This window comes from Tenrec ecaudatus, chromosome 6 (genome assembly GCF_050624435.1).
Source record: "Tenrec ecaudatus isolate mTenEca1 chromosome 6, mTenEca1.hap1, whole genome shotgun sequence".
NCBI classification, from domain to species: Eukaryota; Metazoa; Chordata; class Mammalia; order Afrosoricida; family Tenrecidae; genus Tenrec; species Tenrec ecaudatus.
Genome location: NC_134535.1, coordinates 131,456,357 through 131,469,678, shown reverse-complemented (window position 1 = coordinate 131,469,678; position 13,322 = coordinate 131,456,357). Strand labels below are relative to the sequence as shown.

General features: G+C 47.5%; 1 non-coding gene and 1 pseudogene across 1 annotated transcript; one reads left to right on the top strand and one right to left on the bottom strand.

Annotated features, from left to right (window-relative positions):
* Nucleotides 1-8,127: 8,127 nt before the first annotated feature.
* On the top strand, nucleotides 8,128-8,311 carry LOC142452232 (small Cajal body-specific RNA 16). The gene has a single exon (XR_012785256.1).
* Nucleotides 8,312-11,535: 3,224 nt separating this feature from the next.
* LOC142451682 (peptidyl-prolyl cis-trans isomerase H pseudogene) lies at nucleotides 11,536-12,063 on the bottom strand (annotated as a pseudogene).
* Between the last annotated feature and the right edge of the window lie 1,259 nt (nucleotides 12,064-13,322).

Here is a 13,322-nt window from a genome sequence, read left to right as displayed (position 1 = left end):
TCCACCCTAAGTGTCCGGCCACTGACGGCAGTATTTTTCTGTTTGGTCAAAAAGAAAACACAAGACCGGCGCAGATGACCCAATAGTTATTGATTTTAGGGTGCCTGGGGGAAATTTTATAGAGACCTGTGACTGGCACCCTTCGATGGCACAGTATCCTTTCCTGCTACATGTGTTTTTTCAACACTGTCATCCTGATAGGTTCGTGGACCACAAATTCCCACACAAAAGAATTTATGTGGGACTTTGAAGGGAGCTCGGAACTCCTGTCTACGGAAACCAACACCTGAATAGAAAGAAACAGGAACAAATGAGAACATAGCTGAGTCCCAAGCAAACCTTTTTCTCCCATGTTCAAGTCAGCCGGAGCAGTTGCCGCAAGACCTACTTCCAGAACACATAACAAAGGGGTGAAGGAAATGAGGAAGAGAAAACATACCAAAAGCATTTCAGGGGATTTTTTAGGCACAGTGAAGTCGGACCGATGGGGTTACAAGTCCACGTGTCCTCAGTGGACTTGGGTTCTAAAGGGGCTCGCTTGACCAAGTGAGATGATACCAACCCATCAGTCCTACCAGTTTAACTGCCGATGGGGTGGTGAGTACTACAGTGTATGGTCCTTTCACCGTGGCAGGAGTTCAGGGCCAGGCATGGGACGAGTTTTACTAGGGCCTGGTCTCCAGGGAAGAGGTTAAGGGTTGGGTGCCCAGAAGAGGTGTCTTGCCACATCAGAAGGTGGTGGTCTGCGTAGGACCTGAGTAAATTGCGGAGCAAAGATAGAGTGGGTAAGTAAGCTGAAAGCGGAGTTTCATTCTGAGGCAGAGAATGATTTAGGACAAATGGATGGCCTTACAGAATTTTAAATGGGCCAAGACCCCTGGGCTCCCTGGGGGAATCCCGGAGGCAGGTTAAGTCAACAGGAAGGAGATCTGGCCAAAAGAGGCAGACCTTTAAGGAGAGCTTAGTTAACTGGGACTTTATAAGTCCGTTGGAGCACTCAACCTTGCCTGACCACTGGGGGTGATAAGGAATGTGTAGTTTCCAATCCACTCCCAGGGCAGCTGAGACCTGTTGGGACACCTGCGAAATGAAGGCTGGGCCAATCTCAGACTGGATAGAGTGTGGAAAGCCAAACCTGGGAATTCTAGATTCCAGGAGAGTTTGAGCAACAACATCTGCTGTTTCTCGACTGGTAGGGAATGCTTCAATCCACCCGGGGAGGTGCCCATGGAATTGGTGGAGGTTTCTTAGAGGCTGAATATTGCTCTGGAAGGAGCGTCTGGCCCCAGGGTGGCGACAGCGGCAAAAAGGAGATGGGCAGCTTGGGGCTGCTGAGGTACTAGGGAAATGGAGGCCTTAAGGAGTTGTAGGATGTTCAACGGGACGGGACATGAGGGGATTGTTAGGAATGGATCGGAGAAAGGGTATTGATTTAAGATACAAGGCAAGAGTGTTGAGGAGGTGTCATCAATCCCCACCACAGTGACCGTGGAAAGGAGACTGCGCCCAGAATATGAAGGAAGGACGGAATAGCCACCGTTTCCAATAAAACAGAAGTGGACTTACCTGCTACCTTGATGGTTACCCTGGGCTCGGCTAGGGTTATTGGGGTATCTGAGTGCAGGCATCTTCAGTCTTCTTCAGCAAGCCCCAGCAGTTCACCAGCCAGGAAGGACTGTGTTGTGGCTCCAGCTGACCCAGGCTGCTGCGGAAGTCGGGGGATACATGCAAGCAGACAGTCAGACTTCCAATGCCCTGCTTGGCGGCACATCGGGCATGACTTGGTGGAGGGTCTGGGGTTTGGGCATTGGTGGGCCCAGTGTCTGTCAATAACGCACTTAAAACAAGCCCCCAGTGGGGCTGCATCCCATTTTGAGCAAGGATCTTTATGCCCCTCCCCTGCCGGCCTCAGAGCAGCCCAGAGCCTGGCTTTGCAGCCCCACCCTTTGTTGTAATCTGGACTGGCCAGCTGATTCAGCCACATCTTCCAGGGCGTTAAAGACTTTAAAGGCCTTTTTTACCAGACCCTGCAGTGGGGTTTGTGGCCCATCCTCCGCCTTCTTTAAATTTTTTCTTATATCTGGGGCTGATTGAGAGATAAAATGAGAGGCTAAAACCGCTGCTCCAGCAGGGGTTTTGGGGTCTAGCTTGGTATATAGGCTTTCTGGAGGCTGTTTAGAAAAAGGACAGGACTTTCATCCTTAGACTGCGTAACTTCTCTAAGCTTTTCAAAGTTGACTGCCTTATTAGACGCTGTTTCCACCCCCTGCACTAGGCACCTTAATAAATCCCTGCGGCTGTTACCCCCTGCTCCTGGCTAATAATTCCATCCCGGGTCCTCAGCAGGAATGGCCGTTTGGCCTACCGGTAGAGTATTAGCCAAAGAAGCAAGAGGTGGGAGCCAGTGTGCGCCGATACCGGAAAGGAAATGGGAGAGGCAGAGGGTGGTGAAACGGATGGGGCCGGAGCAGTCGGTTGTGAAGGCTGCGCAACCACAGAGGTGGCTCTAGAGGAGGTGGGGGCTGGGCGTAAAGCGGCAGAGTTTGGGAGGAAGGGGAATTAGGGTGAGAGAGAGAAAAGGGTCGAGGGGGAAGTCCAAGAGTGTCCGATCCTCCATAAATGCTGAAGAGTGGGGGGGCGTGGGGGGCAGGGCTTAGAGAGTCTGGAGTCCACAGTATCTGGGCCGAGGGAGTTACGCCCCAGGCTATAGGAGTGACCTTTTTATTGCTGGGAAACATGTGGCTGGGCTGGCTCTGGGCCCGTATCTAGTAAAGAGGTCAGAGATTGAAAGGCACAGGCACGTCCGGGTTCCTGACTAGGCAGAGGTGTCTTCCAGGGGTTGGTGGAGCAGGCATGCCTGAATCCCTGGCCAAAGGAGCCTGTTCCGGATTGGTGGACACAGGCACGTCCGCATCCCTAGCCAGGTAAGGAAGGCTGCTGGTGTTTGCTGGATGCAGTCATGTCCGCGCCCCTAGCCAGGCAAGGGAGCACTTCCTAGTTCCCGGAAGTGCGCACACGTGGCTGAGTGCAAGGTCCGGAGAGAATTGCATCAGCCAACTCTGATCAGCTCCGCACGGGGTGGGGGCTTATTTATTTGGCCAGACAGCAAGAGCTCCACCCTTTCTCGGGACACCCGCAGCTCCTGAAGAACCTTGTCACTTAGCACCTACCTCATGCCGCTGCTTGTCATTTTATTTGTTTCCACGACTACCTCACCCTTTCAGACCATGGGCCTTTCCAAAATGGAGGCCTGCATCTTAGCCCTGCATTCCCAACACACCAGGTGGCACCAGGGGGCACTCAGTAACCACTGAAAATGAGGACTGGATTCCACTGGGAGGGGGGAATGATACGCTGCCTGCTCTTGGTAATGTGAAGTAGTGTCGCGCGGAAAAGAACAAAAAGGTGGGGTGAGGTTTGAAGGCAAAACGAAACTCAAATCCATTGTTGCCCAGTAGGTTTTTGTCCACATGGCGGTGTTGGCAAGAATACTAACCGTGCCACCGACCATGAGAAGAAGGGACAAGTCTGCGATGGAAGTACAGTCAGGAAGGCTCCGGAGGGAGGACGGTGACTAGCTCTCACATACTTTGGACAGGTTCTCAGGAGGGACCAGTCACTGAAAAAGGACAGCAAGCTTAGAAAGGGGTTAGAGAAAGGGGAAGACACCAGACAAAGTGGATGGACAAAGGGCTCAAACATAGCAATGGTTGTGACGATGCATAGGTCGCTGTGGCATTTGTAACATCTGTCAACTTGTGAAGGGGTGGAGTCTAGGCAACAATCAGGTCACAGTTAATGAGGCCTCTGTGTAGGCATGGCCTTCTCCTGAGGATTCTGGGAACTCCTGTCTTCCTCCCTGGAGGCGGGACACACACACTCTCTCTGCTTCGTCTTCCTGCTGACAGGACACATGGAGCTATGCTGATGGAACCAGAGCCCTGGGGCTAGAGAAGCCACGTGGAGACCCATGTCAGTGCTGAGATGCTTCCACCGCCACTGGATCCACAGACTTTCCACCCACTGGACTGTGATCTTCCTGCATTCTGCATCATGGAATGTGTTGTGTGAGTCTGAAGAGGAACTTATAGACTGGTATCAGACAGATGGACTACTACTATCAGACTTAAGGACTTGATCCGGACTGGGCTGGGATGTTTGCTTAATGCTCAGTTGCTCTCTGATATAAAGCTCTTTCTTACACATATATGACTGTCTCTGCATTTGTTTCTCTAGTCAACCCAAACTAGCACAGTCTCTATGAATTGGAACTTAACATCAACAGCAGGATTCTGATTCGTGGGGATGCCGTGTGCTACCAAGTGAAGCCGTCTCCATGGGCTTCTTGGCTGCAGGTTTTATGGATGCCACGCCTTTCCTATGTGCTGTCTCTGGGTGGGCTGCTGTTGTCTTTTGGGGCCAGAGGGTCCGTTCCAACTCATAGGGACCCTCTGCGCCACAGAACGAAACACCACCCGGTCTGGAGGGGTTAGACCCACCCACCTTTGGGGTGGTCCTTGTCACTAGTTGCCATAGATCAACCACAAAGAAGGAACACAGCCACTGCCATCGCCTCGGATAGACTCGGATTTCTCCTGAGGCGTGGCTAGTGGGTTTCAATAGCAAATCTCAATGTTTAGCCCCCTGCACCGCCTGGCCTCAATTGATTAACAGCCCAACGCAAACCATTACTGACATCCAGGAACCTCCTGATAAACCAAGAGTTCCCATCAAAAAGAGTGGTCCTCCTCCGCAAAGGTGTACGAGGCTCTCTCCGGGGACCCGGGTGATAGTCCACCCCTGGCCGGGGGTACCAGCCACATGTAAGACCAGAGCTGTAAACCTCAGGAAATACCCGGGAAATTCCCCCAGAGGGCTAGTGCTGGTGAGAAGTGCTATGTACTTAAGAGCCCAGCTGTGCAGCTAATGTGGACAGTTAACCCGGAGGGGCTGTGAATACACATCGGTGCTAACGACATACTAAAGTCAGCCTTTGGCCACTAAAGCGGAATATCACCAACATAAAATTAATCTCTGGTTCACAAAAACAGACCTGGAGTTTCTTGCAAATGATCATTTTTGACATGGCCAGTGTGTGGACATGTTAGTAGTAGCCGAAAGACTGTCCTGCTGGGAGACCAAGGCTATCTTTGTTTGCGGTCATGAGAGATGTGAGGTTGCTCCGAGGGTCACCACAGTGCACATCTATAGTTAAAGAACACTTCTTTCCCACCCAGGTCAATGGTGAGCAAGATTTCATTTTCCCAAACGATCATGCATATGCTAATTAGCTACGAAGATACCCTGCAGAAACCATGATTCTTGGTCACGTGCAATTTGGGGAAACCAGAAATAAAGCCGAAGTAGACATTTGGCTATTTGGCCCTCTGAAGAATGAGGCCAAAGCCAAATGTCAGTGCATCACAGATTACAAAATGTGTGTGTGCACCAGTGTGTGCACGAGTGTGTACACACGCAGTAAAACCCCTGAAAGTTGGAAGATGCTTCAGGTGGAAAACTGACAGAGAACACTAGAAAAGACTGCACCCCGTCCAAAGAGGAGAACCTGTAAGAGGCAGGAAGAGAGCAGGCCTATGGAGTTTCAACACTCGCACAAGCTCACTGTATGTATCTGAATCAAGACACGGTCGTTTTTGTATTTTCACGCTGTTGAAAATACACTCAGCCAAACATACGCCATTTCAGCCGTTTCCACATATACACTTCAGTGTCGTTAATGGCTTCCTCTGAATTAGGCCACTATTCTCACCCTCCTTTTCTGAGTTGTTCCTCTCGCTTACATAAACTCTTGACCTTCTGAGGCACCGGGTCCTCAAACTACGGCCCGCGGACCACATGCGGCCCACCGAGGACACTTAGCCGGCCTGCTGGGTGTTTTTGCCATCGCTGCCTCTTCTGCTTAACAGCCAGCTCATCCAGTGTGCATAGGAATTTGTTCATAGTTTGTTTGTTTTTAACTATAGTCCAGCCCTCCAATGGCCTGAGGGACAGTGAACTGGCTCCATTTTAAAAGTTTGTGGACCCCTTTCCTAAGGTTTCTGTCTTTGATGTTATTGTTTCCAGTTTGATCCAATAACAGCAAAAACTGATAGTGACCCCCCAAGACAGGGCAGAACTGCCCCTGTGGGTTTCCTATATAGTACTTTATGGGCACAGTGGAAAGACCCCTCTTTCTCCCGAGAAAAGACTGGTGGTTTTGAGCTGTTAACACTGCAATTACCAGGCCAACGAGTAACCACTATGCCACCAGGGCTCCTTGATCTCATCTAGATAATGTCTTGAACGAGTATAAAGCTCAAGGCAGACACATTTTACTAGTTAAGTTAAACTGTTGTTTAGTTTTAAGTGGAGAGCAAATGTTTTGAGAATGATGAGGGCAACGAATGTACAAACATGCTTGACACAATGGGTAGATGGATGGATTGTGATAAGAGTTGTATGAGCCCCTAATAAAATGATTTTTAAATAATAAAATAAAGATTTAAAAAAGAAAGTAAAACAGTAGATGTCAGCGGTGAAGGAGGCAGGGGGAGAATGCCGAGTTGCTTAAGGAAATCTCGGGAAAGCTTTTGGTAAATGTTCATTATGTGCCTCATAACTTGTCCAATTGTACAGTGTTTGTATATCAATTAACTTCAATAAAGCTGTTTTAAGGGGAAAAAACTGTTGTTTGGTTTTAAGAGGACTTCGGCATTGTTTTTGGTGTGTGGCTTAAAGATGATCTCAGTTTCAGAGAGGATCTGGTGTTCATGAGAATTTGACATTCTGTTCCACATCCATCTCCACTTTGATGGGGATTTCTTTTTTTTTTTTTTAATTCTTTTTTTTTTTTTAACAATTTATTGGGGCTCATACAATTCTTTTCACAGTTCATACATATACATACATCAATTGTATAAAGCACATCTGTACAGTCTTTGCCCTAATCATTTTTTTCTCTTTTCTTCTTTTACATTTTATTAGGGACAATGGGGATTCTTCTATGAAATCTTTGATCAAAAGGTTCAGTCATGGTAGCCCAACACCAGTTCTTCAGGTCTCATGACAAAAGAAACAATTGTGGAGGTCATAACTCTACATTCCTTATGCTACTCTGATTCCTGACTCTCCTTCTTCCTCTCTTGCTCTAGGTGAATAGAGTCAATAGACCAATCACAGTGTCTCGGGGGTCACTGGTCACTTGTAAGCTTTGAAGTCACCCAGCATGAAGTAGGCGAAGAACTCGGAGGTAGAACAAGAGCAATAAACAGGTTTTAAGGCAATTAACTGTGATGTCCCATGAAACCATGACCAAACCAAAGAACCAAACCCATGAGGTTTTTGGTTGTCCATCAGCAGCCTTTTCAAGACCAAGGGTCGCCTAGTCCTATTGGAAAAACATCAGCACAGAGGGAGCCTGTGAATGATATTAAATAGTAACATTCATAATTATATGTTAAGGAATGTGCATCAGACTGTAGCAAAAAGTCCAGGTGAGGTTTATAATCAGGACAGACGAATTTCTGGAATCAATGGAGCAATTGAGGGTGTTTCTCCAGAACACCAACTCCATCTCCCAGCCTGAATATAAGTCCAATGTGTACACATGCAGTCAACGCCTCACTACTGTGTGTATTACATGCACTGGCTTCTTCGCTTCACATACAACTCTAATCCTGAAAGAGATAAAAAGCCGATGAGATAGGAACTAGCATGGTTCCCATTCCAGGGATCAAGCAGACAGACACAGTGAGTTCAATGGTGAAGCTGCGATTGAAGCCAGATAAACCCAATCCAGGAGTTGACAGAAAACCAACTGAAATGTTTCAACAACCAAAAGCAGCCCTGCAGGTGCTCACTCATCTATCTCAAGAGATTTGGAAGACAGCTGCTTGGGCAACCGGCAGGACAAGGTCCTTATTCCCGTCCATTGCAAATAAAGGTGATCCAGCCAAATGTGTGGGTTGCTGAACAAATAGCATTAATATCACACACACGTTAAATTTTACCAAACATGATTTTAAAATATAGACTGGGTTGACTAGAGAAACAAATTCATATATGATACTCATAGGTGTGAAAAGGTGAACTTTATATCAAGAAGTAATTATGGATCAATAAAACATCCCAGCCCAGGGAATGGCTCCTATGTGGCTGGACCCGCACAGCAATGGGTGCAGCCTGGTACCAGACAGCCCCACCCTGACCTAGAGCAAATGCCCGGGGCACTCCCCTGGGCTTGAAATTTGCAGTAACAGGTGTGAACATTCTAGTAGGAGTCTGATGATCATGTATGCTACTGCAAACAGGAAAAAAAAAAAAAATCCCAGCCCAGTCCAGATCAAGTCCATGTGTCCAATATTAGTCCATGAATTCCTCTTGAGACTCATGCAGCACATGCAATGATGCTGAATGCAGGAAGATCACAGGCTGGTGGGTGGAAAGTCCTGTGGATCCAATGGTGGTAGATGCATCTCCAGGGCTCTGGTTACCATCAGCATGGCTTCATGTGACTTGTCAACTGGAAGAGAGAGTGGCCCACCTCTTCTAATGGCAGAATCAATCTGGGAGAGAAAGCTCCCAGAATCCTCATGAGAAGGCCACACCCAGAAGGAAGGATCACCAGGCTGTGACCTGATTGATAGGTGAGATAATTAAGGTTTATTGTGGCAACCTGGCCGATAAACACACGTGGGATTAATTGAAGGGCAGTGAGATAAATGGCTCAGTGAGCCTCACCTTTCTTGTTCTCTGATCTCTTGTTTGTTCTTTGATGGTCAGACCGGTATGCGGCTGCCTTAGCTAGTTCTCTGCCTCAGCTGGCAAGGCTCACTTCCCGTACTCACTTCCCGTAAGACATCCCTGAGGAAAAGCCACATGGACCTACCCTGAGCAGCCCTGGGTGCTGGAGCAGCCGTGTGGAGACCCCTGCCAGTGCTGAGATGCTTACACGTTCACTGATTTGGTTTTCCTCCTGGAGTTGGCATTATTGTGTGTATTTTGTAAGATTGAGGAGGACTTTGTAGATCAGTGTTGGACATATGGGCTAACGTTGGACTTGTGGGCTTGGACAGCACTGGGTTGGGATGCTCTCTTAATGTATATATACATTTATATAAAACTCCCTCTTATTCATATGAGTTTCTGTGGATTTGTTTCCCTAGTTTACCCAGACTAACACAACAGGCCAGACTCCACCCCTTCATTCTCTGATCAAGTTGATGTGAAATTGTGTAACTACTACAAAAAATGATTTCTGCGATACATCAAAAAGACGCTGCTAGAAATTCAAGCCAGGGTCAGAAGAGGACATGGAAAAAGGAGGGTTATCATTGCTGGTGTCAGATGGATCTTGGCTGAAAGCAGAGAATACAGAAAGATGTTTGCTTGTGTTTTTATTTCCTATGTGGCATTCAACTGTGTGACTCATCACACATCATGGTAACCTTCCAAAGAATTCACGAACACATTATTTTGTTCATGAAAGAACTGCCGCAGGCCAAGAGGCAGTGGTTCTAATAGACTAGGGGACACTTGCTTGGTTTAATATCAGGAAAGGTGCATGCCGGAGCCGGAGCCTCTCACCTGTAGTGGGGTCTCATCTGTAGTGCTGTTAGGTGCCGTGGAGTTGGTTCCAACTCATAGCGACCCTCTCTCTGTACAACAGAACAAAACACTGCCAGGTCCTCACAATGGTTGTGTCTGAGGCCACTGTTGCAGCCACTGTGTCCGTGCATCTTGTCAAGGGGCTTCCTCTTCCTTGCTGCCCTGCCCTTCCCCTGTGCCACACATGATGCCCTTTTCCAGGGACTAACCTCCCTTCATAACATGTCTGAGATGAAGTCTCGCCATCCCTGCTTCTATGGAGAATCTGACTGTACTTAATCCAAAACAAATGTGGTTGTTTTTTTGACAGTCCATGCTAACTTCAGTATCCTTTGCCAGAACCAGCATTCAAATGCATTGATCCTTCTCTTGTCTTCCTCATTCAATACCCACTATGCCTTGGGTCAAGTGCACCTTAGTCCTCAAAGTAACATCCTTGTTTAAAGTGGTCTTGTGCAGCAAATGTACCCGACGCCATGTGTTGTGCGATCCCTTGACTGCTGCTTCCGTGAGCATTGATTGCGGATCCAAGCAAGATGAAAGCTTTAACAACTTCAATCTTTTCTCTGCTGATCATGAGGTTGCCTGTCAGTCTGGTTGTAAAGATTTGGGTTTTCTTTATACGGAGCTGTAAATCCACACTGAAGGCTGCAATCCTTGATCTTCATCAGCCAGGTCGTTAAGGCCTCCTCCCTTGCAGCAAGCATGGTTGTATCAGCTAGTGTTCTAGTGTGGGGGAAGGGCAAACCCCCCACAACTACTCGCGGGTTCGATAGGCACAATTGTACAGCGATAATAAGTAAAGATTATAATAAAGTCAGAGAGAGCATGAAAGATAGAAGAGAGATTGAAATAATGGAGTCAGACACATTTCATGGCAGCCTCAGCCTCACTTGGTGGTCCACTGGAGAGAGAGAGAAGTGGGCAGAAGGGAGGGGGAGGGGAAGGAGGACAAAGGGAGAGGGAACCAGGGGAGACCGCCTGGCTGAGAGGGAGGCGAGGGAGAGAACTTCTTTATTGCTAACCCAGGCTTATATCTCTTTGGAGGGCATACAAGCTCCCTAATTACAGGTAAAGACATACGTCACAGGAAGGGGTTGTGCTATAGGTACTACTACAGTAATGAGGGGGGGCGATCTAGGGGTGTCCACGCAATAGGAAGGGGAGGTATTGGGGGCACACATGTGACAAGATGGGCGGATCCTAGATTCAGGGAGGCAGCTTAATTTTGGATGTCACTGAGCCAGTTTGACCTGTTCTCTGGCTCTTCATGGAAACCATTATCAGTAGGGTGTGTGAACCCCACCTACAATGGACCAGACTAATGACCAGAGCCTTCAGGGAGAAGTGGCCCATTGTCCTTAACAGCAGGGAGTGGGCCCTACAGTAGGGAGTGGGACTAGATAGTGGTCTGGCAACTGAATGAAGGCATCTGCCCTCCCACCAGGTGTTGGCAAACAGCCTCTAATGTTTGGCATATCTTTGGGGGAGACAAAGCTGGAGGAAAACTCTCTTTACAATCCCACATTCCAGGTTGTTAATAAACCTTCCTCCAATCCTGATACCACATTCTTCCTCATATAAACCAGTGTCTGTGATGATTTGCTCAGCATACAGATTGAATAAGCATGGTGAAAGGATACAATCCGGACACACACACACCTTTCTTGATTTTAAACCATGCATATTCCCTTGTTCTGTTCAGACAAGTGCTTTTTTCTTTTTTTACAAATAGAAAGGTTTATGTACAGTGTAAAACTGAAAATTTATGTCCGGGATTTGTGATACTTCCAAGGTCTCTTGAACAAATGCAGCAGCAGCAGCAGCAGCAGCAGCAGCAGCAGCAGCAGGCAGAAGAGGCAAATCTTGGGGCCGATCCAGGTGATCTTACCAAGAACATCACCAGGAAAAAGGGAGGCCTAATTCAGTTTACATCTCCCCACACTGTGAGGCGAGATCCAGAAACAGCTTACTGTGGGGGGGGGGGGGGCTGTGGGGGACATTCCAAACGTTTCTCATCACTTGAGGTCCTTCGGCGGTTAATCCAAACACCACATGCTTCCCATTGGGTCAAGTCCATTTAGAACAGGCAAGGAGGAGCTGGCAGCCATTTGTACTGTCCGCCATGGAAAGCAGACCTGGAGCTGACGGTCTGAGTGTTAAATTACCATCTGCAAACAGTCTTTGGTAACTACTGGCAACGGCAGTATAATTTCCATTTGCAAAATCTCCACCCTGGATCGCGAAATCCTTCATGACCCTGTGGATAGGGGGTCCTTCGCATCCTATTGGAATCCCACCTTTTCTGAATTCTGTGCAGAATTGCCTAAAGTTCTCGACGGTTTTTGGCACAATGTCTGCAAAGAGCTCCATCTTTATTTGGCCAACTCCCTGGCCGCCTAGGCTGCCTTCAGAGAATACCACAGGGTTGACTGGGCTGGAATTTGCCACCGCCATGGCTCGACCCGGAAGCAGAAGTACAGCTCTGTGTACTGAGCAAATAATCCAAGAAAGTGGATGCTATGAAGGAGAACGGAGCATCAGGATTAAAGGGAGATTCATTAACAATCTCACCTATCCTTCAGTATGGGGTACACATAATCATAAGACCGAAATCAATCATGACAATGTGATAAGTTGGGAAACGACTGAAGTGGTCGAGGATTTAGTCAGATCAAAAATCAACACACCTGGAAGCAGCAGTCGAGAACTCAAGTGAGGCATTACAATAGGCAATTCTGCTTGAAAAGATCTCCTGAAAGTGTTCAGACACGGAGCTGTCGCTTAGAAAACAAAGGTGCCTTGGATCCAAGTAATGATACTTCTAGTCACCTCTAGGCATGCAAAAGCTGGAGACCAAAGGAAAATTGATACAAATGAATTATGATGGTTGCAAAGAATATTAAATATACCAGGGACTGACAGAAGATGGAACAAAGCTGTCCTGGAAGACGTACAGCCGAATGCTCTTTGAAAGAGGGAATGGCAAGATGCTATCACACATGTTCCGGTCATGTTATCAAGAGGGATCAGGCCCTGGAGAAGCACATCATACCTGGTAAAGTAAAACCAACAAAGAAGCTCCTGGATGAGATGGATTGGCACAGTGGCTGCAATCCTGAGTTCAAACGGGCGATTGCCAGGATGGCACATACTGGACACTGCTTTGTTCTGTTGTATACAGTGTCACTATGAACCAGAACCAACTCAACAACACCTACTAACAACAAACTCAGAGCTTGTTCAGAACCTTTGTGCGATACAACCTCCTACATCAACCAAAAAAATCAAAAACGCACTACCTCCGGTTGATTCCCGCCCACACTGACCATAAAGGACACAGAATAGAAATGCCCTTGTGGGTTTGAGTGTGAAATCTTTATAGGAACAGAAACGTTCTGCCAACCTTCTCCCAGAGATTCAAAATGCTAGTCGTGAGGTTAATAATAGTCTCCCAGGTGGATTCGAAATGCTAGTCTTGGGGTTAATAGCCCCAGGAGCAGCCCTCTACACTACCAGGAATCCCACAGAGAAGTCTATATCTCAAATGTCTGAAAATGAAGCTGTCAATAAGCTTTTGGTCAATAGTTTGTGTTTTCTCAATCAACATTCATCAAAAGTACCAAGGAATTATGTTTAAGTCCTTGACATATTTTGGCATTATATCTTTTAACACAAACCATATTGGTTATGTTTTAATTCTTAGCTTGGGTAGT